The sequence below is a fragment of the Nelumbo lutea genome, chromosome 1, assembly GCF_056320005.1.
Source record: "Nelumbo lutea isolate HS-2025 chromosome 1, American lotus-T2T, whole genome shotgun sequence".
Lineage (NCBI taxonomy): Eukaryota > Viridiplantae > Streptophyta > Magnoliopsida > Proteales > Nelumbonaceae > Nelumbo > Nelumbo lutea.
In genome coordinates, this window is record NC_142684.1 from 176,232,320 (window position 1) to 176,259,146 (window position 26,827).

The following is a 26,827-nucleotide window of genomic DNA, read 5'->3' on the forward strand; positions in this document are numbered from 1 at the left end:
TTTCAAAGAAATAAGAATTGGGAAAGTTGTTTCTTAGTTGTGAGAATCTATAGTTTTTTTATCAAATGTTATTTCTTTCTTTTACCTTTCCTTTAACAAAAAAGCAAGAACTCCACAGATTTCCTTTATTTTTCTATAATCTTTTCCCTTATAAGTTGTTTTAATAATTTATTTTCCCTTATTGAGCAGGTTTTGTTTTTATTGATCTTGTCCATTGAGAAGCATGTCTGCTATACAAAGCGATTCAAATAGCTCACCATGTTTTTGTAAAGAACGAGTTTTGTTTTTGTTTTTTTTTTTAAATTTTGTAAGAAGCATATGGGTCGAAACCTTACATCTTAATGTTTCTCTCTTTAAATTCATATGGGCATTGCTTATTACACCATTTCCAAATATTTAATTAAGTTCTTTCAAAAACGTATTCTTGCAATCCACAATTAATTTGCTCACTATTTGTAATTTAATTTACTGTGACAATATAATTTTAAGATTTATTTTTCTACACTCCTTAGCCCCTGCCACCCTGCAGTTGCACTGAAAATTGGAGTTCGGGTCCCCATCACGCTCTTGCGACCTTTCTTATAAGGTAGTTGCTCACTTCTGGGGATCTCTCTTCCGTTGCTAGCTTCAGCTTTCTTCTTGTTTTCGCCCCTCGGGTTGGCTATTGATTTCAAATATCCGGCTGTGTTCAACTTTGGAGATTCCAACTCCGACACGGGTGGGCTTATTGCAGCAGGGATCGGGAACCCTCTTAACCCACCTAACAGACAGACCTACTTCCTCAAGCCGTCTGGTCGATTCTGCGATGGCCGCCTCATCATTGATTTCCTAAGTAATTTCTCTCCAACTGTATTGCAGGTTTTGTACTAGTCTAAATCTAAACAGTGTGTAATACATTGGATTATAGCCTTTTTTTGGGGGAATTATCTATTCGTTTTATGCAAATGAAATCACTAATAGCTTTCATACATCCACTTGTAATTTATGATCATACATGGCAAACCTTCCTACTGTTTTCCCTGCAAAAACATAAAATAGTTCAATCTACTTTAACTGTTTATTATTGCTTTGTATTTTGAATTTTTGATGTAGTGGATGCAATGAACCTACCGTCTCTAAATGCCTACTTGGACTCTGTCGGAGCACCATCTTTCAAAGCTCGTGTTCTTGACTTGCTGTCTAAAGGTATGATTTGTTTACTTGGTTTTCTTAATATGGTTTTTTGGAGTTGTCTGGTTGCTGCTGATAACCAGAACAATGATCTCCTTCACAAACATGGTTAAGCCTCTCTCTCAGAATGGGGTTAAATAAGTTTTAGTTCAAGTAAAAATTGCATATATAGTGATGTGGGTACCAAGCTACCAATCTAGATCATAAAATGTGATGTTTCTTTTAGTTCAGATTAGCAATATAGCTCATATCCTTTAAATTACAAATCAACTCTAATGTAATTTTTTAAGTCAAATAAAAAACCCAGGTCAAAGATTTTATGACCTGGCACATGGATAGTAGGTCCCACTCAAAATAACTTGCAATAATGTGGGTCCCATTTTACATTTAAAGCATATTTTTAAATCATAAATTGAACTTAGCTTAGTTTCTCTAGTCAAAATGTCAAATAAAAAATCCAACTCAAGGCTTTCCACATGGTTAGTGGGTCCAAAATGAAACACACATATAGTTGCCCTGTCCTAAAAACACAGAAAAAAGCAATCAAATCTATCATTTATATCAAACATTGATACTTCTATGGACCAAAAAAACTTGGTAAATACTTGTATAATAACTACAATATGAAAGCTGTACAGTATGCTTAGAGATGACTTCTATGGTAAATAATAAAAGAATCCAGCTTTTGAAGAAATTAAGAATGGAATATCATTCTGTTTCGCTCCAGTGAAATAATGATGCTAGTATCAGACATCTCCAAGAGAAAATACACTCCAAATATACTGGAATATCTAAAACTTTACAATAATGAAATCTATTTGACACCATGCATCTGCTCTTGAATCTCGCACTTGAGTTTTGCTACAACTATAAAAGTTCATTGACAGTCACATTCTTGAATTGATTGTAGGCAAGGAGCTAAACAAATACCTTCCCCAGAAAAGTTATTTCGATCAGGGGCTTTACATGTTTGACATAGGCCAGAACGATCTTAATAGGGAATTTTATTCTAAGACTGAGGATCAAGTCATTGCTTCAATTCCAACCATTTTGTCGGAGTTTAAAGCTGGAATTATGGTAAGGTGGACTTTTCCTTAATGTATAAAGCCTTATCCCTTCATTTCAAATAAAATTTGTCCCCAAATTTCTCAATCCATATTAATGTAGTTATATGACTAAGTAATTGAATGCAAAGTTTCCGAATGTGCTCTCACTTTTTGTTCTTCTTTCAGAGGTTATATGACCAAGGGGCAAGGAGGTTTTGGATCCATAATACCGGTCCTCTAGGATGTGTAGCTCGAAATGTTGCCATATTTGGAAAAGATCCATCTGAGCTTGATGAGCTAGGATGTGTCAGCTCTCTTAATCATGCTGCTAATCTTTTCAACTTGCAGCTTCATGCTCTCTGTAAAAAACTACAGGGTCAATTTCCAGATACAAATGTCATTTATGTTGATGTTTACTCAATAAAGGCCAACCTTATCACCAATCATTCTCAATACGGTAAGTACAGTATCATTTATAAATCTGTCTCACACACACACACAACATGCACATATTTATGATTATTGGTTTCTCTGTTAAGACAATGATTGTGTACTTGCCTGGATTGTCAAATGGCTTTTTGAGTTTCAGAAATGAGCTTCTTTTTGTACAAGGAGGGTTATCTACCAGCAAGAATGTTGAGTTTGCCTTCACCCTAATTCAGTAAATTAAAAAAGATTCAAATGTTGTGAAGGTCTAGGACTCTAGCAGTTTTTTCCTTTAATATTAACACATACAATCTCCTGCTAGATATTTTGCTTCTTCAAGGAAATTGGGCCCTGAGAATTCTCAATCAAATATTGGTAATACTGCTAGAAAGTTGAGAAAGTGACAATTTTTGTAAAAGAGCTAGGGGTCCAACTGGTCAAGTCTTGAGCTCAATTATTCTTTTTATCAGTATTGTTCCAAAATTAGAGCCTTTGATCGTGTAAAATTGACAATTTTCAGGGTTTGAGCAACCCATAATGGCTTGCTGTGAGTACGGAGGTGCACCATTGAACTATGACTATCGGATCCTCTGTGGCCAGACGAAGACCTTGAATGGGAGCTCAGTTACAGCCAAAGGTTGCAATGATACAACTAAATATGTAAATTGGGATGGAGTCCACTACACTGAGGCTGCAAATCAATGTCTCTTCTCAAATACTGGCTGGAAAATATTCTGATCCAACTTTCTCGGACAGGATGCCATTCACTTTCAAACTCAAATTCTGACATCTGAGGGGCTAATTTGCTTCTTCACTTCATGATCTAATAAGTTCTATTTATGTTTTTATTTCTAAGTACTATTATCCATCTCTATACTATTTGCCTTTGTTTTGGTGTAGGTCATAAATGTCAAAAGTTTGCTAAAACCAGCCGGCAGAGGCTTGACCACATTATGTTTCAAATGAAGGTGCAGAGTGGTACATTCCTCCTACCAATTATTCTAAGAAAGTATTCTTAGAATTGCTGAAAGCAACAGAGTACAAAGAACACCCACCCAGCCTAGGAGTGCGAAGAGTAGAAATACAGAATGCCTAACACGGCTTACCCTCAAGGCCCCAATACAGAAAACCTGTAGGATATCCAAGGATTCATCATCATCTAAGCTTTATCCTAATTATACGGGGTCAGTTACATGAATCCTATTTCACTGTTCTGTTTAATGACATATTCATCGTTAAATTATGAACACTTAAATCTTTTCTTACTAATTCGACCTATTATCCTTTTTGATCTACTCCTAGCCCTTGAGCAATCGATAGTTCTAGCCCCTTCAACTTCAAAGTTCAAACTGTTCACTTCTTTCTGGGCCAATGAATTGATAGGTTCCATGATGAGGAAAGCTGAGAATAAGTGGAGACAAGCAGGATTCAAAGGCTCTAGGTCCTTGGTCTTGGTGTTCCTCCATTATTCCTTGTCTGAAAATCAAGGCCTACACAAACTATATAGGTTTAGTTTGCACTACTTGGTTGCGAAACCATTTGAGGGGAGTTTGAATGAAGGGAAGATTTTGGTATGGTTTTTAGGTGTGTGATTCAAAAGTTTAGGAAGGATAGTTTTGTTTTTTTTTTAACTTTTTGTGTTTTTGCTCTTAATTGCACACACCCACACGTCGCATGCTCACATAAGCCATTTTGACTTTTGCCAAAATTCAAAATGTTGTTTCCCTCCGCTCTTTGAGCCCACTTTTCTCCCCTAGCTTTGCTTGAATTCCACAAGGAAAAATTAAGAAAAGTGTCGAGTTTATTACTAGGAGTGGTTGGGAATTCTATTTCACATGCGACTGAGCCAAAATTTTGATTAAGAATAGTGTTACAGACACCTCAGCTGATAACTCTTCTAACTCTCTATTTACATTTTGGCCCTTTGCACACTCAAGTAGCATCCTCCAACAACTTAATCAGAATCAGTTCCCTTTTTGTTTGTGTTTGCTCCGTTACTCCAATGGATGTTACTAGAATTGTTATCCCTAATGTCTCAAAAATTGAACATTTTGATGCAACTCATTTTGTACACTGAAAACACAAAGACATCCATGGTGTTGCCTACGTACTTGATGATTCTCCACCAAAGGACTTATATGAACATGTTAAATTTGCGTTATTCAAACTTAGACCATCACTAATAAGATCTGTTAGCATGCACTACTAAATGCTATGACCAACAAACTATTTGACGTTTACCAATTGATGAGGAGTAATTTGGTGTGACCTAGTAAATAAAAGCCACGTGGACGTGATTTGCATGTAGGATGACAATTCAGCAAGAGGAACTTAGTCAGCGGTATGCAGAGCTCGGTGTAAAGTTACTTCAACATAAAGTCACTTCGGCAACAAGTCACATCGACATAATACCATCTCGGCGGTTAATCGAGTTTGGGGCTCAGGAATCGAAGTGACGTAATAAATTCTATTAGCTTCCCAGTAGACTTCGGATATTGCGGGATCATACCGCATAACGATAAGTCTTATCTTTTCCCTGTCCGAATCGGACAGTGATAATGAAGTTCATTGACTGATACGTTACTCCTCACTAAAGCGGAAACGGATCTCGTCCATTCAGATTGTAGATTTAGGAACTGTTTTGGGTAACTAGCAATAACTCAATTATATAAAGGCATCAACCCCTCCATGGTCCAGGTACACACGATTACTTGCATCCAAGTTCTCTAGCACTCAGATTCTAGCTTGCAGTCACAACACAGTACTGGCTTAAGCATCGGAGCGACCTCACCGGGTTAACTGCCCTGAGTGCTCTAATCCTCTGTCTTACAGCTTGGTCTATCTCGCTACACGACTAAGGTCCAGATCATCCTCTAGTTAGGAGCTTCCAGATCGCGCACTATCAATTGGCGTCGTAAGTGGGAAAACGATCGAAAGGTTATCCCAATTTCTTTACAATTTCAAACTCAGTCTCAACCTCAATGGCATCTTCCAGCCACAACGGTAAGGATAACATGAACATCACAAGGGGGCAAGAGCAGTAGATAGTTGTTCCCCAAGGACCATTGGTGACAATCGACCAGTTCACCATTCCTTTGACCGTATCTAGAGTCCCATCATTGTCCGCACCCCATGTTGCCTAACAGGTCAGTATCTCGTTCCCCCAGGTGGGCACCACATTCTCGAAGCCTTTTGCGATTCCCCCTGGGATTGGACACTCCCAGTTCAGTGACATCATCCAGAGTGTCCGAACTATATAGATTCAAATGCAACATATTCATCAGTTCTAGCAATATTACTTTTATCACCTGTATCAGTAGCAGTTCCCACCACTGTAACCAAACTAGCCAGCGAACAACCAATGCCAATCCCCGCCTCACAGGGAGAAAACTTCGCAAGCACTGGCCCCCAATTCGGGACGCACTCTGCCCCGGGGTGTTGTAGGTGACCGACATACTCCCCCTGCCTCTCGAAGAGAAAGCCCGAGGAATAGACCCGAACCCAGCCAGCTTGAGAGGCACAACTGACAAATTTCCCATGTGGAGCACCGATGTCCAAGGTGCGGGCTCCAGGAGAGACTCCTCAATTCCTCGTAGCAGCCAGCATTGAACACATGACGAAGAGGAGGAGGCAAGAAGAATCTCTGAACCAGCTCGCCTACTATTCGAAGTAAGATCGAAGTGCCTAACAGCACGGAGGCCGACAATACAAATATCACTCCACGGAAAAAGAAGTAGCGACGACGTCGCAAGACTTGCGTTCATTAGCAAGAAATGATCCAACAGCAAAGCCCAATCATCCGACTGATCAAGGTTGGGAAAGAGAGGAGGTGAGCTTGGTGGCCGCAAGAACAACGCCTGCTCTTTTGAGCGGACCTTCTCCCCTGACACCCGAGCTCCTAGTAGCCCCCATGCCGAAAGATTTCAAGGTCCCATCACTAGACAAGTACGATGGGTCCTTTGATCCCAATGATGGACACATTCCATTCCCAAATGCACCTCATCGGGGCCGATGAGGCTTGTATGTGCGTGGCTTTCTCCACCACGTTCAAAGGAGTAGCTCGAAACTTGGCGCCGGGTTCCATCCGAAGTTGGGCGCAGTTCGCAGACATGTTCATGCCCCACTTCATCACTAGTAAGAAGTGCCCAAAGTCACAAGAGAGCCTTCTGAACGTGGTGCAGAAGAGGGAGAGTCAATCCGCAACTATATCAAACGCTTCAACGAGACATGCCTGCAAGTACCGAACCTTGACCCTATAGTACGTCTCATTGCAACACGTAAAGGCATCACCCATAAAGAGTTCAAGTGGCACATTGTATCCAACAAACCAAAAAACATCATCGATTTCCTCTAGTTGGTAGACCAGTTTATCAACACTTAAGAGGAAATAAATTAGAAAACTAACAACCAGCCAAGAGAAAAAAGGAAGAGGGGACCAACAACAAAAAAAGAAATAAAAGTAAGTCCCCCAAGATCGAGAAGCAAATCCCCCTCGTGGAGCTACAAGTTGGGTTGGCGTTCCAGGACCCCTCTAGTGGAGAGGATGAACTACACCCCTTTGAACACGAAGTGAGGAGATATCCTAATGGCAATAAAGGATTCCCTTATCGTCAGATGGCCACCCAGACTTTGCGGAGACCCAACGACCAGGAACCCGAACATCTATTGTCATTTTCATCGGGACCATGGTCACAACACAGAAAACTGTAGAAACCTCCGCGAAAAAATTGAAGAGCTGATCTGTTGTGGATACTTGAAAAAGTACATTCTACACTAAGAAAAGGAACAAGGGGAACTGACAAGGAGACCGAAAAAAGGACACCCCAGGGAGTAGCAGACAGAATGAACAACTACCTTGCCCGCTACTAGAAGAGAGACTGGTCCGTGGAGTGATTAATGTGATCACCGGGGATCTATTGTAGCGGGGTGCACAGTGGCAGCTAGGAGAACATCATTTCGAGAGCTAAAGCACGAAGCAGAGAACCTACCCAAACTACTTTACGGAGGATGACGCCCACGGGATCTAATATCCTCATGATGATGCTCTGGTCATAAAGATGGTTATCAATGACTTTGAAGTTAGACGGATCTTGGTGGACTCAGGTAGTTCGGCAGATATCCTCTTCAAGGAAACCTTTAACAAGCTACAATTACAACATAGCGACCTAATGCCGGTAGACGCCCCACTAGTAGTGTTCAACAGAGAAGAAGTTAGGTCTATAAGTCGTGTCACAGTACCGGTGGAAGCAGGAACATGACAAAATATTGTCCGATTTGAGCACACATTCTTGGTGGTCACTACCCCATCCTTGTACAACGTAATCATAGGTCGGCCTATTATGCATGTTTTATGCGCAGTAGTGTTGACCTACTACTTCGCGATGAAGTTCCCAACATATTATAGAGTGGGAGTAGTACGAGGCGATCAACTCGAGTCCTGGAGGTGTTATGTGGCTGCTCTTAAAAGAAAAGCAAAGATAATAGATGACGCCGAACTAGAATGACCGACAGACTACAGTGAGGAGCGAGCTACCCCGATGGAAGAGACGATCCACATACTAGTGTCTGAGATAGAACCGACTAAGACTCTCTAGATCAGAGCACTCATAAGCGAACCACTACGAAATAAGCTAATAAGTTTTCTACTTAACAATTTAGATGTTTTTGCCTTGTCTGCGACAGAAATTCCCGAAATTGACCCACGTGTCATAGCTCACAAACTGAATGTAGACCCTTTATTTAGGTCAGTCCGACAAAGAAAACGCAACCTCACCCCGGAACGGTGGAGGCTAATTGATGAGGTGGTTGGGAAGCTCCTCGTTACAGACTTCATCAGGGAGGTCCATTACCAAAGATGGGTCGCAAACCCGGTGCTCGTGAAGAAAGACAATGGCAAGTGGTGCATGTCGTCCATTACACTAACCTGAGCAGAGCCTGCCCAAATGATTGCTTTCCCCTACCTAGAATTGACCGCTTGGTAGATGTGACCTCAGGTCATGAGTTGCTGAGTTTCATGGATGCCTATTCTGGCTATAATCAAATTAGGATGGACACGGTTGACCAAGACAAAAGTACCTTTGTAACCGAACTAGGGCTATACTGCTATAAAGTTATGCCCTTTGGTTTGAAAAATGCTGTAGCAACCTTCTAGCGTCTTGTAAATAAAATTTTTGAGCCTTTGATTGGAAATAAAGTGGAGTGTTATGTTGACGATATGGTTGTAAAGACCCAGTTCTCTGAATCTTTAATTAATGATTTAGACATTTTCCAAAATTTAAGAAAATATAATATGAAATTAAATCCGAATGTGTGTTTTCGGAATCATCTCGGGAAAATTTTTATGCTACATAGTCAACTGGCATGGTATCGAAGCCAACCTAGAAAAGATAAAGGCAATTATGGACATGAGTCCATCTCGGAAAATAAAAGAAGTCTAGAGGCTAACTGGTCGGGTAGCAGCCCTAAGCCGGTTCATGTCCAAGTCGGTAGGTCGATGCTTCATCTTTTTTAAAGCCATTAAAAAGAATGAGACTTTCGAATGGATTGAAGAATGCTAGCTCACGTTTGACGAGCTCAAAAGGTATCTAAGTACCGCCCCAGTTTTAACCTGACCTGAGGAAGGTGATGTCTTGAAGTTGTACCACTCCGCGAGTGATGAGGTAGTCAGCTTTGTACTAATTAAGGAGGTAGACCGGGTCCAACGGCCCGTTGATGAGAATAAAAGTTATCATATTTTTATCCCTCAATATTCAGTTTTTTATACTTAATTAGAACCTAATTGGACTCACTATTCTTGTATTTCGATTTAGGGCACGAAAGAAGGCGTCAGGAGAAAAACAAGGCTAATCGGGTAATTTTACACAGTTTCGGCACCGTAAGATAAATTGGGCAGAACTCTCCCATCCGGACTCCGATTGAGAAGATTCAAGATGCATTGGAAAGATAATGAAAAACTCTACAATTTTCATGTTATGAGTTTTGATAGATTCGGACTGCATCGAGGTCAAAATTGGGCCCGAAGTATAAGCAAATTCGTAGAGAAGACCAATTCGCAGCTGAAGCCCATTTCGCAGAGAAGCCTTGCGGCGGTCCAATTCGTTAAAGAAGCACAATACGAATGCAAGAATAAGAAACATCAAAGAATCCTATCAGATTCAATTTCCTATTGTATTTCTAGAAGGATAAAAGAAGATTAGGATTATCAGTTAAGAGATAAGGATAGACTAGATCTAATCTAAACATTATCTATTAGAGAACTGATCTCCCAAAGGAGAAAGAACTCCTTAGAGGAGTAGGAGACAGCTCCCTCCTAAAGCTATAAAAGTGGGTGGGGGGGGACTAGCACCTAGGGCATCATCAAATCCTCCAATAGAGCTTCGGCCTTTAGAGAGAGACATCAGCAACCAAGGAGGAAGAAGCAGAGTTCGCCCCCCCTCATTTGGAAGTTGCGATTTTATCATGGAGTGTCTATAAGTTTTTATTTCTGGTTGAAGTGTTAGGGAAGCTTTGATTCTTTAAACATTTTGAGATCTAATTGATTCTTATGTCAGTTCATTGTTTATGGGTATTCATATGTTTTCGGCGATTAATTGTGAGGATCATTTTTATTGATTAAGTAAGAAGGGCCCATTGCTCATTCAATGCAAATAATCTATGGCCGATTGAACCTCCAGTTTCGTATATGATTGGAGGTTCAATCATGGTGGAAATTAACAGAAATTGATTGCAAAAAAGTTTTCGATCTATGTTAGGAAAATGTATGATCTGGTTTAAATGGTCCAAGCTTGTGAGATTAAATCCTAAGAGCTTGTTTAGGACTGTCTATTAATAAGAGAAGCAATCAAAGATCTTGTTTTGGTTGTCGAATAATATGAGTAGAGGCTGGCTGTTAGAGCTTGTTAATGGTTATAACCAATTTATTTGTAAACATATGAATCTATCTTTGCATCGATGATCAATGATAAGAATCAAAGCTGAACTTGTCCCTTCAACTAGAAGCTACCTCCCATCAATTTGATCTCTTTCTTTTTGTTAATTCCTGTTATTTTCCTTATCTGCACAACCCCCCTACTTCGATTACTTGGAAATAAATCCACCCAATCCCTGTGGAGACGACCTTGCTCATCACTATTTACAAGTTATTTAATTGGAGCAAGACTATTTATCTTTGGTTGGATTTGACACCCACCATCCGTCTACTATGTAAGTAAGGTACTGCAGGACATAGAGAACAGATACCCCGACATCGAGAAGCTAGCGTATGCGCTAGTGGTAGCAGCTCAAAAATTACGCCCCTACTTCCAAGCCCATACCATTGTTGTCCTTACAAAAAGACCTCTGAGGTACATTCTACTTAAACCCGAGGTGTTCGGGTGGCTGACGAAGTGGTCCATCGAGCTCAACGAATACGACCTCCGGTTCGAGCCACGACCAGCGATAAAAGCCCAAGTCTTGGCAGATTTCATAGCAGAATGCATGTTCAGCGCACCAATCCCTGAACTGACTGAACCCGCTCGCACGTTGGAGGCATCAACCTGGGATGAGGAGCCCTGGATCCTCCATGTCGATGGCTCATCTAACCATTGATGAAGCAGAGCGGGATTGATACTGTACAACTCGAGCAAGGTGAAGCTGGAGTATGCTCTTCATTTCGGATTCGAAGCATTGAAGAACGTGGCGGAGTATGAGGCGCCAATTGCCGGGCTCAACTTAGCAAAGGAGATGGGAACAAAGCACCTCATCGTTTGCAGTGACTCTCAATTGGTAGTTAACAAAGTCAGTGGTGACTACGAAGCTCGTGACTCAACCATGGCAGCCTACTTAACTAGAGTCAGAGATATCCTACCGAACTTCCGCTCCTGCTTCATCAGGAAAATCTTGAGGTCTGAGAATGACGAGGCTGACGCCCTGTCATGACTTGCAAGTATGAGCGACAACACTATGTGGACTATGTACATAGAGGACCTACCTCGGCACAACATTCTTAGAGGGGCAGAAGAGGCCGCTCCCGTGTTGCAAGCGGAACCAAGATGGATTGACTCGCTCATTGATTATCTGCTCCACTAGACCCTACTTGCAGAACACAATGAAACTCAAAGGGTAGAGCAACAATCGGCCAAATATGTCCTCATAGACGAACGACTATATGGGAGATCATTCGCTCTCCCCTACCTATGTTGCCTGCGACCCACAGAAGCTGAGATTGTACTTTGTGATATCCATGAAGGTCTATGTGGACGACACCTGGGGGGTAGGGCCCTTGCCCAAAGGCATTAAGGCAGGGCTACTATTGGCCCACAATGAACGCATACACACTCAAACTTGTAAAGAAATGTGATAGATGTCAAAGGCATGCCAACATCCTCCATCAACCTGCTACCGATTTAAAGTATTTTACTAGTCCGTAGCCCTTCGTGCAGTGGGGAATTGACATCCTTGATCCATTTTTGCTGGCAACCGGACAGAGGAAGATTTTAGTCATGGCGGTAGACTACTTCACAAAGTGGGTGGAAGCCAAACCGCTAGTAAGCATTATAGCCCAGAATGTGCTAAATTTCTTTTGGAAAAACATCGTATGCCGTTTCGGACTCCCCAAAATCTTGATTTTGGATAATGGGATGCAATTTGAAGATATTAAATTCCAGAATTGGTGCACTGAAAGCTCATCTTGCACGAGCTAAAGGGTTGTGGGCGGATGAGCTACCCGTCGTTCTTTGGGCTTACCAGATTACCATTAAGACAACGATAGGTGATACCCACTTTAACCTCACATATGGTATAGAAGTGGTTATCTCAGCAGAAATCAAAGAGCCCTCGTTGCGACTTGAGGCTTATGATGAAGAGGCAAATAATGACGAGCTCCGTATCAACCTGGACCTTGTAGAGGAGGTATGAGACTTGGCCTACACTAAAGTAGCTCGGTATTATAACGCCCGGGTCAAGAAGCGGCAGTTTCATGTCGGCGATGTAGTCCTACGGAAAGTTATGGTGCCTGAGCCCGGCATGGGTGAGTTCGGACTGAATTGGGAAGGCCTGTATCATATAAGACGGGTGTATAGGGAAGACACGTATGAACTCGAGACTTTGGAAGGAAAGCTAGTACCTCGAGCATGGAACATCGACAACTTAAGAAGATACTATGTATGAATCCACAACTCCAAGTATAAGTCACTCATGAAATCACCAAACTGGTCAAATAGACGATGAGCTGGAGAGAGGACCATAATTCACTCCCAGAAGCCTAAGGGCTATGGTGCCGAGCTGATAACAGACATTGGCATGATAAAAGTCCTAGTCGCCTCTTCGGCATAGGCAAGTTAAAACCCAGTCACTTTGGCATGGGCAAAGCAAAGTGACCCAGGTACAGACATGTCAGATATGTACCCTACAGTGTCTGTTCGCTCTGGCATACAATGGCGATTAGATTATTCATACTAGTGTTGAGCTTGCCAGTTCGGGAGTAATCTATACTTAAAAAGAAGTTCCTATTTGGTTCAGCTCGCCAGCTCGAGAGTAATCTACACTTAGAAAAGCTTGCACACAAAGATTACAAAACACTTGTATTTCATTGATAAAGAACTTTAAGTACAAAAAAAAAGAAAAAAAAGGAGAAGAAGAGAAAGATTACAATTAACCAAACTCGGAGGCTCGGAACATTGAGCATTGCAAAAGGAGGGGGTCTAGGAAAAGAGGCTTCAATCTATTTGGGGCTCTTCATCCTTATTAGAGACTTCGACAGGACGATCTATCTCCATATGGTCCTCGGAAGCACTGGTCTCCTCTTCCTCATCATCAAGCAGGTCATCATCACTCTCCACTTCGGAGTCTGAATCCTTGGCAACTTTGATGGCCATCTCCTTGGTGATCTTTGATGTTGTTATGGCGCTGAGGTCAAGGTGAGGAAATTCATGTTGGGTCAACCACTTGCTGAGCTTGAACCCCTTGCGGTAACCCGCTGTCCCTGCCTCGACCAACCTTTCCCGAAGCTCCACTAAGGATTTGTACTTCTTAATTGCCTTAACCTTGGACTCCTCCGTTGCCTGAAGTAGTAGTTCGGTTCATTCCTTCACGTGGGCCTTGAGGTTCTCAACCTCCCTCTTCAATGCCTTTTCTCGCTCTTCGAGCTTCTTCTTCTCTAACATTAGCAGAGTTAGCAGCTCCTTCTTATGGTACGCATCGTTCTTCAGTTGGTTGATTTCGTTGCAAGCTAAGTTAAGTTAGGCGTGGGATTTTCGAGAAGACTCCTCATTTTTGAGAGCCCGCTTTACGCTCACCTCGGATGATAAGCCAAGGCATGGATGGAGGAGTTCACTTTCCAAGAGAAGAAAATGAGTATCACTATACAAAAAATCAAAGTACAAGACAATTTGAAAGCCAAGTTCAAGAACATACCACCATATAGTGTGTGGCCACTCGGGCCTTGAGCTGAGCAACTGACAAGTCAGTCCCACGAGCGACCTCCTTAGTGAACACCGCATCCTTGCTTTTGAGAAGGCCGGACTTCGGAGTCAAAATGCTTTGAACTGGAGCATCACTGCCCAAAGAAGTGGCGGTTGTTGGGATGGGCTCTGAAGACATAGCCTCCTCAGGCATGTGGGGTGGGGTGGCCTTGCCCGAGTCCTCCTCGACTTGACTGATTACGGCTCGGCAACTGGTGGGTGCTCGGGCTCAGGAGCGATAACCTCAGTTGTGACTGCTTCAGTCTCGACGCGAGCCTTTTTGGAGGCTCTCTTCTTCTTCTTCCCCTTCTTCATGCTCTCGAAGAGCTCATCGGTAGGGATGTCGTCCATGGCACCTGTGATAAAAAATGAGTTAAGTCATATACAGTACAGAAGTAAAACAAATAGAAAAAGTACAATAAATAGCGACCCACTAGGAGAACTTAGGCCGTCTTGTACGAGCTTTTCCTCGGTTATGAAGTTTTTGAATTTCAGGCCAAGCTCCACCCAATATCAGACGTCCTCCCTTGTCTTCAGGTTTAGTCTAACACTGGGGTCATGGATGGCTGCCCTCTAGTGAGTTGGGAAGGGCCACTCCTTGGTTTTGCAGACCACAAAGTAACGCCTCTTACGAGCCGGGACCTTATTTGGAAGCTCGTGCAATAGTTTGTACCTGGGATGAGGAGACAAGTAGTAAGCTCGCCTGTGCTCGGGCAGAATGCAGGAAGCGTTTTTCTTAATGAAAAGAGTCAAAGAGAAGACGTCGAGATCAAGGGGATGGTTGTAATCATGGAAAAGAGAAATGGTCCCTATGATATTATGGATAGAGTTCGGGTGTAGTTGGTCTATGATAATGTGAAAGAATTTAACGATCTCGACTATAAGAGGGTGAAGCGGAAGATGCAGACTGGCTACGAGCTGCTCTTCGAAGATCATGATCTTGTTGTGATCATGATCCCAAGAAAAGTTGCCTAAGGGGATGTTGTATACAAGGTCATTAGGGAGTTTGTACCGGTCTACTAAGGCTAGGAGCCATCATTATCGACAGACCAAAGTTTTTTTGGCAACTGACCTCGATGTGAGGTGGAAGCTGATTTACCAGAAGCCTCTCGCTCTCGCCGAGGTGAGTCCACCTCGGGCGGATTGTGGACCACGTCCTGTTCTAAAGTGACCACCTCGATAGGACGAGGATCCATGGTCTGAGCCGAGGTACCCACTTCGGCCCTAGTGGACTCACTGCTCCTGTCTAGAAGGCTATCTAAGCTAAGGCTAGGCATATTAAAGGAAGGGACAACGAAATCAAAAAGAAAAAGTAAATGGAGGTGGACTCAACAAAAGGAAGACCGAAGAAAAGGAGGCGACCTCGGACCCAGAAAAGGATGATACCGAATTGGAAGACTTGAGCGCGACCTCAAAGATTGTGGATTTGCAGACTTGTGATGAAGAAAGTGGGCCCTTTGGCCCCTATTTATAGCTAGTATATCCGGGAATCAATGGTTAAGATCAATTTGATCCAACAACTCCTAGGAAAACTGGTTGTACACTCCCCGAGGTTAAAATCGATTTAGTGTGTATTTTGATGTCCGCGCATAACGGGTATGCGATCTGGGTTACTTCCTGGTTGAACGAACGATCAAACAGGTCCGACCAGCGACTTCCCCTCTACATCACCTAGATTTTGCGCCAAATCCACCAAAGCTCGTCATGAACTCCCCGCGTTGTGTTAGGACCCCTGCCACGAGGAGTGGGGGGCCTAGTCAGTGGATGCAATCTACATGTAGGATGGCAACTCAACAAGGGCAGCCTAGTCAGTGGTATGCGGAGCTCAGTGTAAAGTCACTTTGGCAACAGGTCACCTCGGTGTAATACCACCTGAAGGGATGAGAGATCCATCATATGGATGGCCAAACCCTGCAGGAAGGTAGGGCGAAATTTCAAAAATTTCTCTCTCTCCCATATGGGAATGACATTCCCTGTTTTAGAAAACTGCTTTTCAATGATCAATCTTGAACCAAGAACCGAACCAGATCTGAACAAAATCAGTAGGAGAGGGATGTATTTGATACGAAGATGTAGTATCTCCCAACGAAGGTGTTCACACCCAAAGAAAAACTCCAAAGACTGCTTCCACTGAAGCTGACACAGTGAATGGTGGAGCAGAATCAACACTGTCCGTTCAACGAACTGAATTCTTTAGCAAGAATTCGATGGAGGCAGTGAGTACAACTTCAGATCAGCCTTTCTCCAAAGACTGATATCAAGACTCTTCTTGATCACTCCTACAATGGAGATCGAACTGGCAGTATGGCTGCAACTGGAGGAGAACGCAAGAGTAGAAGATGGCATAGTTATCTTCTCTCTTGGTGATCTGAGATCTGATCTCTGGATTCTTGGATGAGATGAATGGTTTGCCCCCTCCTCCTTTTATAGCCTTAAAGAGAGCTCATAATCTCATTAGGAGTTTCCTAATCCAAATCTGTATTTGGATAGGGAGTTCTCTTTAAGAGATAATGATAAGTCCTTATCTTATCTGCAGATTAGATAAGCTCTCTCCTAATCTCATTAGGAGGTTTTCAGATCCAAATTCAGATATGAACTCTCTGAGTGGATAGGGTAAGACCCCATCCTATCTGCTAATCCAATCCTAGTTTTGCCCCCTTATTTAACTAATCAAATTAGGCCAGTTCAAAATGGGCTTTAGGCCTAATAAGTCTAAGTGCTTAGAAGGCTTCCAAACTACTGCCCAGTTGGGCTTCTTTGTATGGCGTGGGACCCAAACATTGATCTACACATCAGCTACATGGGTTCAGCCCAACCTCTTTTACAAGGCCTGGCCGAATTCATTGAAAAGACAGTGAACCCCTTGAAGCCCATCACATGGACTCCTAATGGGCCCAACACTTACCCTAAGTGGTCCCTGGGCCAAGCCACCTTATAAAAACCCAGGGACTGTGGGCAGATGCAAGATTAGCCCATCAGGTATTACCCTCAATGGTCTTACACTTAACCTCTCAACCCATAATGATCAAGCACTGCCCGACAAGAGAGGACCTCTCCCTCGGCTGCAAGGAACAGTGATGCACTCTCTGCTCACATGGATCCCGGGAATTAAAACCTTTTTGCAATTATATATATATATATACACACACACACACCAATTGCTTTTACCCCGGGGGACGGATCTACTAGAGTCCAGACTCCATTGGTCTCCACTGAGTCCATCTCAGCTCTCATGGCATCTACCCACTTCTAGGAATCTATGTCCAACATAGCTTTCGCATAAGTCACGGGATCCTCCTCACTAATCAAGGCTTCCACCAGGTAACTATCCTGATCATAGCCAAAATGAACTGGTGGCCTTGAAACCCGGGTAGATTTTCTAGGTTGGTCATTACCTGGAACTTTTGGGACATCTCCCACTACTATTGAGCTCTCCTCATCAGGAACTATTTCCTGACGACGGGTGTCCAGGATGTAATCATTTTCCAAGAACTATGCATTCCGACTGCAGAACACCTTCTGCTCACTTGGGTCATAGAACAGGTAACCTATAGAGCCTTTTAGATAGCCTATGAATAGGCAACGATTTGTCTTGGATTCCAACTTGTCCGCACTCGTTCTATTAATGTGCGTTGGACAACCCCAAATCTTCAAGTGTCTGACACTTGGTTTCTTTTCGGTCCAAAGTTGAATGGATTATTCAGAACCGATTTGGTTGGAACCCGATTCAACACATATATCGCAGTCTCTAATGCGTATCCCCAAAAGGATGTGGGTAACTTTGAGTGTACGAGAAGTGACCAGACCGTATCCAATAAGGTTTTGTTCCTCCTCTCTGAAACACCGTTAAGCTGTGGTGTAGCAGGAGGAACTAACTGTGATACTATCCCGTTGACCTTCAAGTAGTCCCTAAATTCGTCGGAGAGATATTCGCCACCTCGATCTGATTGAATGGCCTTAATTTCTCTCTCTAACTGTTTCTCGACCTCTTTTCTGAACTCCTTGAACTTTTCAAAGGATTTGGACTTGTGTCTCATTAGGTACACATAGCCGTATCGAGAATAATCATTGGTAAATGTAATGAAATACACGTGCTGGTTACGAGTCCTAACACTCAGGGGACCACATATATCACTATGTATAAGGTCAAGTGTGCCCTATACATCTTTCAGGCTTATCGTTAAATGGTCGTTTCGTCATCTTACCCTGAATGCAAGGCTCACAAGTGGGAAGATCTTCTACAGTTAGAAAATCCAAAGGACCAACCTTTACCAACCTTGTGATATGATCAGTACTGATATGGCCAAGTCGGTAATGCCATAGGCATGTGGGATTAACTGTTTCACGAGTCATTTTCTTGTGGATATCAGCCAACATAGTTTCGGCTATGTTAGTTTCTAGAGAGGGATGTAGAATATAGAGATCATTCTCCAGTTCCTTATATGCGATGAATTTGTTGTTTCTTTTGATAGTAATCGTATTATTAAAGAAGACAGAATATCCATCCACACATAGTTTCCAAATTTCAAATCGTACACTATGACTAACTGTATTGAAATTTGGAATGCCCATAAAACTAAATATATTATTGATAATGTTGGGGACAAAAAAATGTGTCATTAGCAATTTCTTATCCTTTGCCATGATTGATGAGAAGTCTATCTCATCACAAATTCTTGATTACCATATGATTAAAAATGGTCTTCAAAATGAAGTTATCACACTCCAAGAATAATTTATTACTAGGGCACTCATTGAGAAGATCTATGCATTTTGGAAGCACTATAAAAATAATTTGAAACAGAGGCAAAAGGAAATGACACTGCAAGAATTGGTAATTTACATCAGATTTGAAGAAAAGAACTGAGAAAAGGAACGGGTTGATGAACTTAGTGAAATGGCCTTGAAGGACAATCTGATTGAAGATAAAGTAGGTGAAAAGCATGAAAGAACCAAAGGGGAAAATGGAGAGAAACACCACCAAGGCAAGAAATTCAAGAAAATCTTTAACCCCAACTTCAAGAAGAAATGTACTTGTTATAGATGTAGAAAGCAAGGACATTGGGAACCATAATGCAAACTCAATAAGAAGAACTCGAGCAATGGCAACAATAACAAAAATTTAGTTGATTTGACTAAATCAAATGTGATTGATGCAGTTGTTGTTTCTGAGGTTAATATGATCGCAAATTCTAAGGAATGGATTTGGATACAGGAGCTACAAGACACATTTGTAGGAACAAAAGTTATTTCCAATCCTATACTCCCATTGGGGAAGGTGAGCAGGTATTCTTGGGCGATTCTAGTCCTGCTCCAGTTATTGGCAAATGAAAGGTTCCCTTAAAACCGACTTCTAGGAAAATTCTATCCCTTTCTAATAGGGTTGTAAACGGTATCCAATTATCCGATTCTAAATTCGAATTTGATCCTATTAAGCATGATCCAAATTTGATTTATTTATAATTAGATCAAATATGGATCTACCCATATCCAATCTGATATAATCCAATTTGATTTGATTTAAATATATATTTTCATATATACTTAAAAAGTATCTTATATTTATCATGGAAGTTGGTCTAAATGTTGTATTTTCACTAAATTGTCATATGTTTAAGTTTTATACAAGTAATTTTCAATTCATTTTGTTGATAAAGTATATTGTTAAAGTCATTTATAGCTCATCTTATGAATAATATATAATATTTTGGTTATTTATAGTCTAATTTGTTTATACCATTTACTAATAATATATACAATGTAAATTTCAAAATTATAGAAGTAGTTCACCACATCATGACTTTCACGATAATATATAGATGCCCCTTTGGTTATCCCAATCCTATGTAAATTAGTAATACTCGTATTTTAAAAGGGTGTATATATAAATCAAACACTATACCTGTATGCATATATCTATATCTATAATATTCTAAAAGGTGGGAATAGTTACTGATGGTTTCTGGAATATTTTTACCACAATGCCCCCGTTTTTGAATTTACTCCATCTTTATTTTGAAGGTAGAAATTGTAATTCCAATACATCTATTAAATTCATTTTATTCCCTCACATTAAGCTTATACATACACACACCTTTCAAATGATATTAGATTTATTCTCTTTGCACCCGGAAATAAAACTTTCATTTAGAATCCATCATGTGGGAGGGATCCATATTTGATCCAATTATAAAAACGGAATTGAATTTGGATTTGCAGCCCTAATTGGAAGCCTCCATTTAGATCCTCTCGTAGGGCCGAAAAATGGATCAAATTCAATGAATAATAGCTGATTCAATTTTGATTTATTTATATTGGATTTGAATCAAATTATGATGATTGCAATAAGATATTAATAGTATAAACAAATTTTTATTAGTATAATAATTTGTTTATACCATTTAAATTATATAGTATATAATATATTAATAAAATAAATATTTTTTTTCAATTTTATTATACTAATTTATTTAACTGTTGTATATATAAACAATTGTATACATCAAAATTCATATAAAATTAAAATTTTAAGTTTTTTTATTTTTATTTTTTAGATAAATAGGCAAAAATAATTTTGGCCCGACCCCCAAAATTTTTACCAGGAAGGGCGGCATGGCCTGCAATTTGCAGGGGCCGCTATTTGAGCTTGAAAGTTTTCAAGTTCCAGGCTGAACTTGGGCCTAAAAACTAGACTTAGGCTTGGGTTAGTTCAAATAAAACCAACCCAAGTCTGCCCAGCCCAATAACCAGTGGTTGCTATCAAGGTTGAAAAAATTGGCACGTATTGGCTGATACGTATCGTATCGGGAGCATCCCAATCTGCCCTTAAAGAGGGTGTATCGGGGTTTTGACTGATTCAAGGGGTGGAGGAACCTTAAACCGGTTTAAAAAAAAAATAAAAAATGTTAAAAAAGTATCGATACACTCTTTTTGGTGTATTAGTGTATCGATATTTAGAACCTTGGGCTACACACAGATACAACTCAATATCCAGTAGCCCGAGACTATTTTGTTGAAATGTATTTTGGTGGGAAATGAATCTAGTAATGACAATATAGTAAGCATATTCAATGAGTGTTTCATAATACTCTGACAACTGTTAAAAGTGATTTTTGATTATTTGGCTGTAGATATTTTAAGAAACAGGTGTGAAAAAGAAAAAAAAAAATTCTAAGTACTATTAAACGTTGTTACAACATTCTGCCCACCTGATCCGGACTGATTTTGGTGATATCAAACTCACTAAAACTATGTGAGCTTTAAACTTTGTTTGAAGCTTTGCAGTGGTATCCTACAAGTTTTCTACAGTATTTTTTTTATTATACCCGATTCAATTATGATTCAGTCCGGTTGAAGTGATTAACTTTTTAAAGCTTTAATTGCTTTTTATTTGAAAAAAAAAAAGAAGCAGACTCGGACAAAGTCCGAATCCAATCCGAGACCCCTAGATTCAATCGCATATCAGGTTGAATTCGGATTTGCGTTCTAAAATGGGTACGACTGAATCTTATCATAATCAGCTCCGATTATCGCCTTACTTTAAGGTCCGTTTAGATCATGAGGCTGTATGGTGCATTTTTTTGGGAATATGTTTGGTAGTTTTAACGTTAAAAGATGTATTAAGCTTTTGCATAAAGATTTGAATAATCTGAAGTTAGTGAGAGATGATATCTTTCTCTGCATCTTTTCATATAAGAATAAAATGTAAAAGAGTTGAAAAGTTTTTCGAAAAACGCGACAATATACGTCAAACGGGCCCCATTGCTTTGTGGACAGTGGATGACTTTTCCGTCCGTAATGTTGACTGTTGAGAGGAAGCGATAGAGTGTAGACAACAAGGTGGACCCTGAAAATGTCCGGAAAGGGCTGATACCGGCACTCCTTTGCCGCTTCAGAATTTGTGAGTGTCTTATACAAACAAAGGGAGAATTAAGATTTGAGAGTATGATTGTTGTCTTATTTTAAGAGAATATATTTCATGGAGGAGTTGAGGCTCCATGGCCACAAGGGCTCAAGTCATACTGGTAATTCCTTTGAATTGCCTTAGGCTGTTTTTGGAACCAATGACGTTTCGAGGAGTTATGTATTTGTTTTAGGCAAACGAAATGACTAATACCTTTCACACATTCACTTTTAACTTATGATCATACATGGCAAATCTCCCTACTGTTTCCTCTGCAAAAAACATAACAAGTTAAATCGACCTTATTGTTTTGTATTTTGAATTTTTTATGTAGTGGATGCAATGGGCCAACCGTCTCTAAATGCCTACTTGGACTCTGTTGGAGCACCATCTTTCAGCAGGGGCTGTAATTTTGCAGCTGCAGCCTCTACTATACTCCCACCAACAGTAACAATGACTATCAGTCCATTTTCATTTGGGGTTCAGGTGACTCAATTCCTTCAATTCAAAGCTCGTGTTCTTGACTTGCGGTCTAAAGGTATAATTTGTTTACTTGGCTTTCTTAGTTTTTTTTGGAGTTACTATTGAGTTGCTGTATGCAGAGCAATCTTCTCCTTCAGAAACTCCTTCAGAAACTCTTTCAGAAAAGGGTTAAATAAGTTTTAATTCAAGACAAAAAAAAAATATATATATACATAAAATGATGTGGGTACCAATATAGGTCATAAAATGTGATGTTTCCTAGTTCAAATTAGCAATGTTATGAATCATATTGAGTTTTCTTCAGCTTGTGCTTGCTATGGTGAGTGATTCCCCTGCACCCTGTGAGTGATTCCAGGTATTTTCTTTCTTCTTTCTCTTCCTATTTTCTCTCTTATTCCTTTAAGAAGCCATTACAGCCATAAAATTCTGATTAAGAAGAACATTCAACATTCTCTAAGGACTAGAACTGAACTGGTCCTACATCAATGTAGCTCATATCATTTAAATCATAAAGGTTTTATTTTATCGCATAGATAGTAGGTCCCACTCAAAATACACTGGCAATGATGTTGGTCTCATTTTATATTTAAAGCATATTTTTAAATCATAAATTGAACTTAGCTTAGTTTCTCAAGTCAAAATGTCAAATAAAAAATCCAACTCAAAGGCTTTCCACATAGATAGTGGGTCCAAAATAAAACACATATAGTTGCCCTGCGCTGAGGACAAGGTCCTCATTCCTTAGCTAGTGGATATATTAGTCTGGAATGTAGTTAAGAACCCAGAAAAAAGCAATAAACATTTATATCAAATATTGATACTTCTACGCACCAACTTGGTAAATACTTGTATAATAACTGCAAAGTGTAAGTTGTACAGTTTGTTTAGAAATGATTGCTATGGTAAAGAATAAAAGAATCCAGCTTCTGAAGAAATTGAGAATGGAAATCTCATTCTGTTTCACTCAGTGAAGTAGTGACGCTATCAGACCCAACTGCAAGAGAAAATACACTCCAAATCTACTGAAATATTTGAAGCTTTACAGTAATGAAATATCTGTTCAACACCATGTATCTACTCTTGAATACCTATTGCTCGCACTTCAGTTTTGCTAAAGCTCATTGACAGACACATTCTTGAATTGATTGTAGGCAAGAAACTAAATAAATACCTTCCCCAGAAAAATTATTTCGAGCAGGGGCTTTACACGTTTGACATAGGCCAGAATGATGTTAATAGTGCATTTTACTCTAAGACAGAGGATCAAGTTATTGATTTTATTCCAACCATTTTGTTGGAGTTTGAAGCTGGAATTAATGTAAGTGAAGTTCTCCTTTCATGTATAAAGCCTTGTCCCTTCTTCCTTTCGGTTTTCCCTTTATTTTATATTCAGAAAAAAAAAAAAGAGTTTAGAACTTTAGATATTAATTACTTCCACATCTCTAATAAATTTTTGTCCCCATCTTTCTCCATTCATATTAATGTAGTTATATGATCAAGTAATTGAATGCAAAATTTTCCAATGTGTTTCTTACTTTCTGCTCTTCTTTCAGAGGTTATATGACCAAGGGGCAAGAAGGTTTTGGATCCATAATACTGGTCCTCTAGGATGCTTAGCTCGAAATATTGCCATATTTGGAAAAGATCCATCTAAGCTTGATGAGCTAGGATGTGTCAGCTCGCTTAATCTGCTGCTGATCTTTTTAATTTGCAGCTTCATACTCTCTGAAAAAAATTACAGGGACAATTTCTAGATGCAAATTTCACTTATGTTGATATTTACTCAATAAAGGCCAACCTTATCGCCAATTATTCTCAATATGGTAAGTAGAGCATTATTTATTATAGCTTGCTTATTCAAACCAATAAATCTGTGTCTCACACCCACACAACATGCGCATATTTATGGTTCTTGATTTCTCTGCCTGAATTGTCAAAATGCTTTTTGATTTGTTTCAGAAATGAGCTTCTTTTTGTATAAGGAGGGTTATCTATTAGCTTGAATGTTGGGCTTGTCTTCACCCTAATTCAGTAAATTAAAGGAGATTCAAATGTTGTGAAGGTCTAGCAGTTTTTTCTTTAATTATTAATACATACAATCTCCTGCTAGGTATTTTGTTTCTTCAAGGAAATTGGGACTTGAGAATTCTCAAGAAAGTATTAACTAATACTGCTAGAAAGCTGAGAACATGAGAACTTTGTAAAAGGGCCAAAGGATCATGTCTAGAACCCAATTGTTTTTTTTATCAGTAATGTTCAAATTAAAGACCTTTGATCTTGCAAGATTGACAATTTTCAGGGTTTCAACAACCAATAATGGCTTGCTGTGGGTATGGAGGTGCACCATTGAACTATGACAGTCGGATCTCCTGTGGCCAGACGAAGACTTTGAATGGGAGCTCAGTTACAGCCAAAGGTTGCAATGATTCAACTAAATATGTAAACTGGGATGGAATCCACTACACTGAGGCTGCAAATCAATTTGTCTCAACTCAAATACTGACTGGAAAATATTCTGACCCACCTTTCTGAGGGGCCAATTTGCTTCTTGTTATTTCCATGATCTAATAAATTCTATTTATTTATTTATTTTTTAATTTCTAAGTACTATTATCCATATGTAAGAGAAACTTTATCTGCAAATTAGAGCTATAAATCTAGTTGTAGCATCTCATTCTTCGTGATCAGACATAAAATGTCGAAGTTTGGGCTTAGGCCTACCATAAACTATGGAAGTTTGGTAAAACCACCCAGAAGAGGTTTGACCACAATATGTTGCAAATGAAGGTGCAGAGTGCTACATTCCTACCAATTATTTCCAATTACTTTGCATTTTCGCCCCCCCCCCCCAAAAAAAAAAAAAAAAAGAAAAAGAAAAAAGATTTTGAATGGAAGTCCAGAGTGCTACACTCCTACCCTTTTCCCATTGATATAACTGTATTTTGAAAGCTGCAACTGATTATTAGATTCATTGATGCCACCGCTGAATTGTTACCTTCCTCTTGATTTTTATTTTCTTTTGCTGCTAATCACTCCAAGCAGATATTATGTTTTATGATTCATTGCCACATATCCCCATATACATTTTAGTTTGTTTGATCATCGTCATCATCCAAGTCTTATCCCAATTATATGGAGTCGACTACATGAATCTAGTTTTTTCATTCCATTCTGTTTAAAGCCATGGGTTCTTAAATCACTTCTTATTATTTCAATCCATGTCCTTTTTGGTCTACCCTTAGCCTTTCTAACCCCTTCAGTTTGGAATATATCACACTTTTTACGGGGTCTATTGATGATCTTCTGTGCATGTGACAAAATCATATTGGTCTATTTTCTTTTATTTTAACACTTAGTGAAGCTATACTTGGTTTTTTTTTTTTTTTCAAATGACTTCATTTCTGATGCTATCTTTTCTAATTTGTTTGATAGTTACAAATGAAGTATATGCCCAAAAAACAAGAGGGTTGCGGAAAGGATGAACATGTGGAGACATTAATTTGCTAAATCCCTAGATTTAGGGGTGTTTAGCAATATGTATCATTTTGCTTTTCCATACAAAAGCAACTGAAACATCAACTGATCAACAAAATCATTTGTTGATATAAGGGCCTTGTTTTCATTATTTTTTCTTGGGGGCCTTTGTAATGGAAAAACGTTAGCCTTTAATAGGGCAATTATATGCTTTCTTGGACATTTCCAAGTCTATTTATGGCCCACTTATCATTGTCATCATTTAAGTCTTGTCCTCTGTTGATAGTTTTTCAAGTAGTGGGTGACTTACTTCCTAAATGTTAGGCACTATGATAATGCTTCAAACTAAGTGGACTTAGTGGGTGATTTACTTACTAATTGTTAGGCATTATGTTAGTGGACTTAGTGGGTGAGTTACTTCAAAATTGTTAGGCATTATTTTGAGTTAGTGAGCCATGTTATCCACTTTCTAATTTAGTTGCTTATTTGCAGCTAAGGTTAGTTCAACTGTAAGTCTATATATTTGGATCTCTCATGTTGTTTTTTGATATGAAGAAAATTGAATTCAAGTGGCTTTGTTTTCAAATTAGAATTTCTGTTCTTTTTCCCAACATGGTCTACATGAATCCTGTTTCGTCATTTCGTTCTATTCATTGTCATATCCATTGTTAAAGTATGGGCATTAAAATAATTTCTTATTACTTCCACCCAAGTCCTTTTAGGACTGCCTCTAGCTCTTCTCACCTTTCAACTCAGATCACTTCTATTACTATTTATGACCAACTATATACATTAAATAGAATCTGAATGAAGCAAAATAATTTTATAGTAATATTTATTTATATAGTTAATGCAAATATTAAAAAAAAAGAACCTAACTGTTCTTA

At 39.7% G+C, this 26,827-nt stretch overlaps 1 pseudogene across 1 annotated transcript; it reads left to right on the forward strand.

The window, feature by feature from the left end:
• The first annotated feature begins 363 nt into the window (after window positions 1-363).
• LOC148879392 (uncharacterized) lies at window positions 364-24,998 on the forward strand (annotated as a pseudogene). Its single transcript, XR_016108881.1, has 12 exons — window positions 364-418; window positions 587-832; window positions 1,093-1,185; window positions 2,081-2,247; window positions 2,403-2,673; window positions 3,163-3,401; window positions 12,287-12,530; window positions 22,047-22,104; window positions 22,318-22,521; window positions 23,618-23,784; window positions 24,020-24,293; window positions 24,734-24,998. The product of XR_016108881.1 is annotated as an uncharacterized LOC148879392 (transcript).
• Window positions 24,999-26,827: the final 1,829 nt, after the last annotated feature.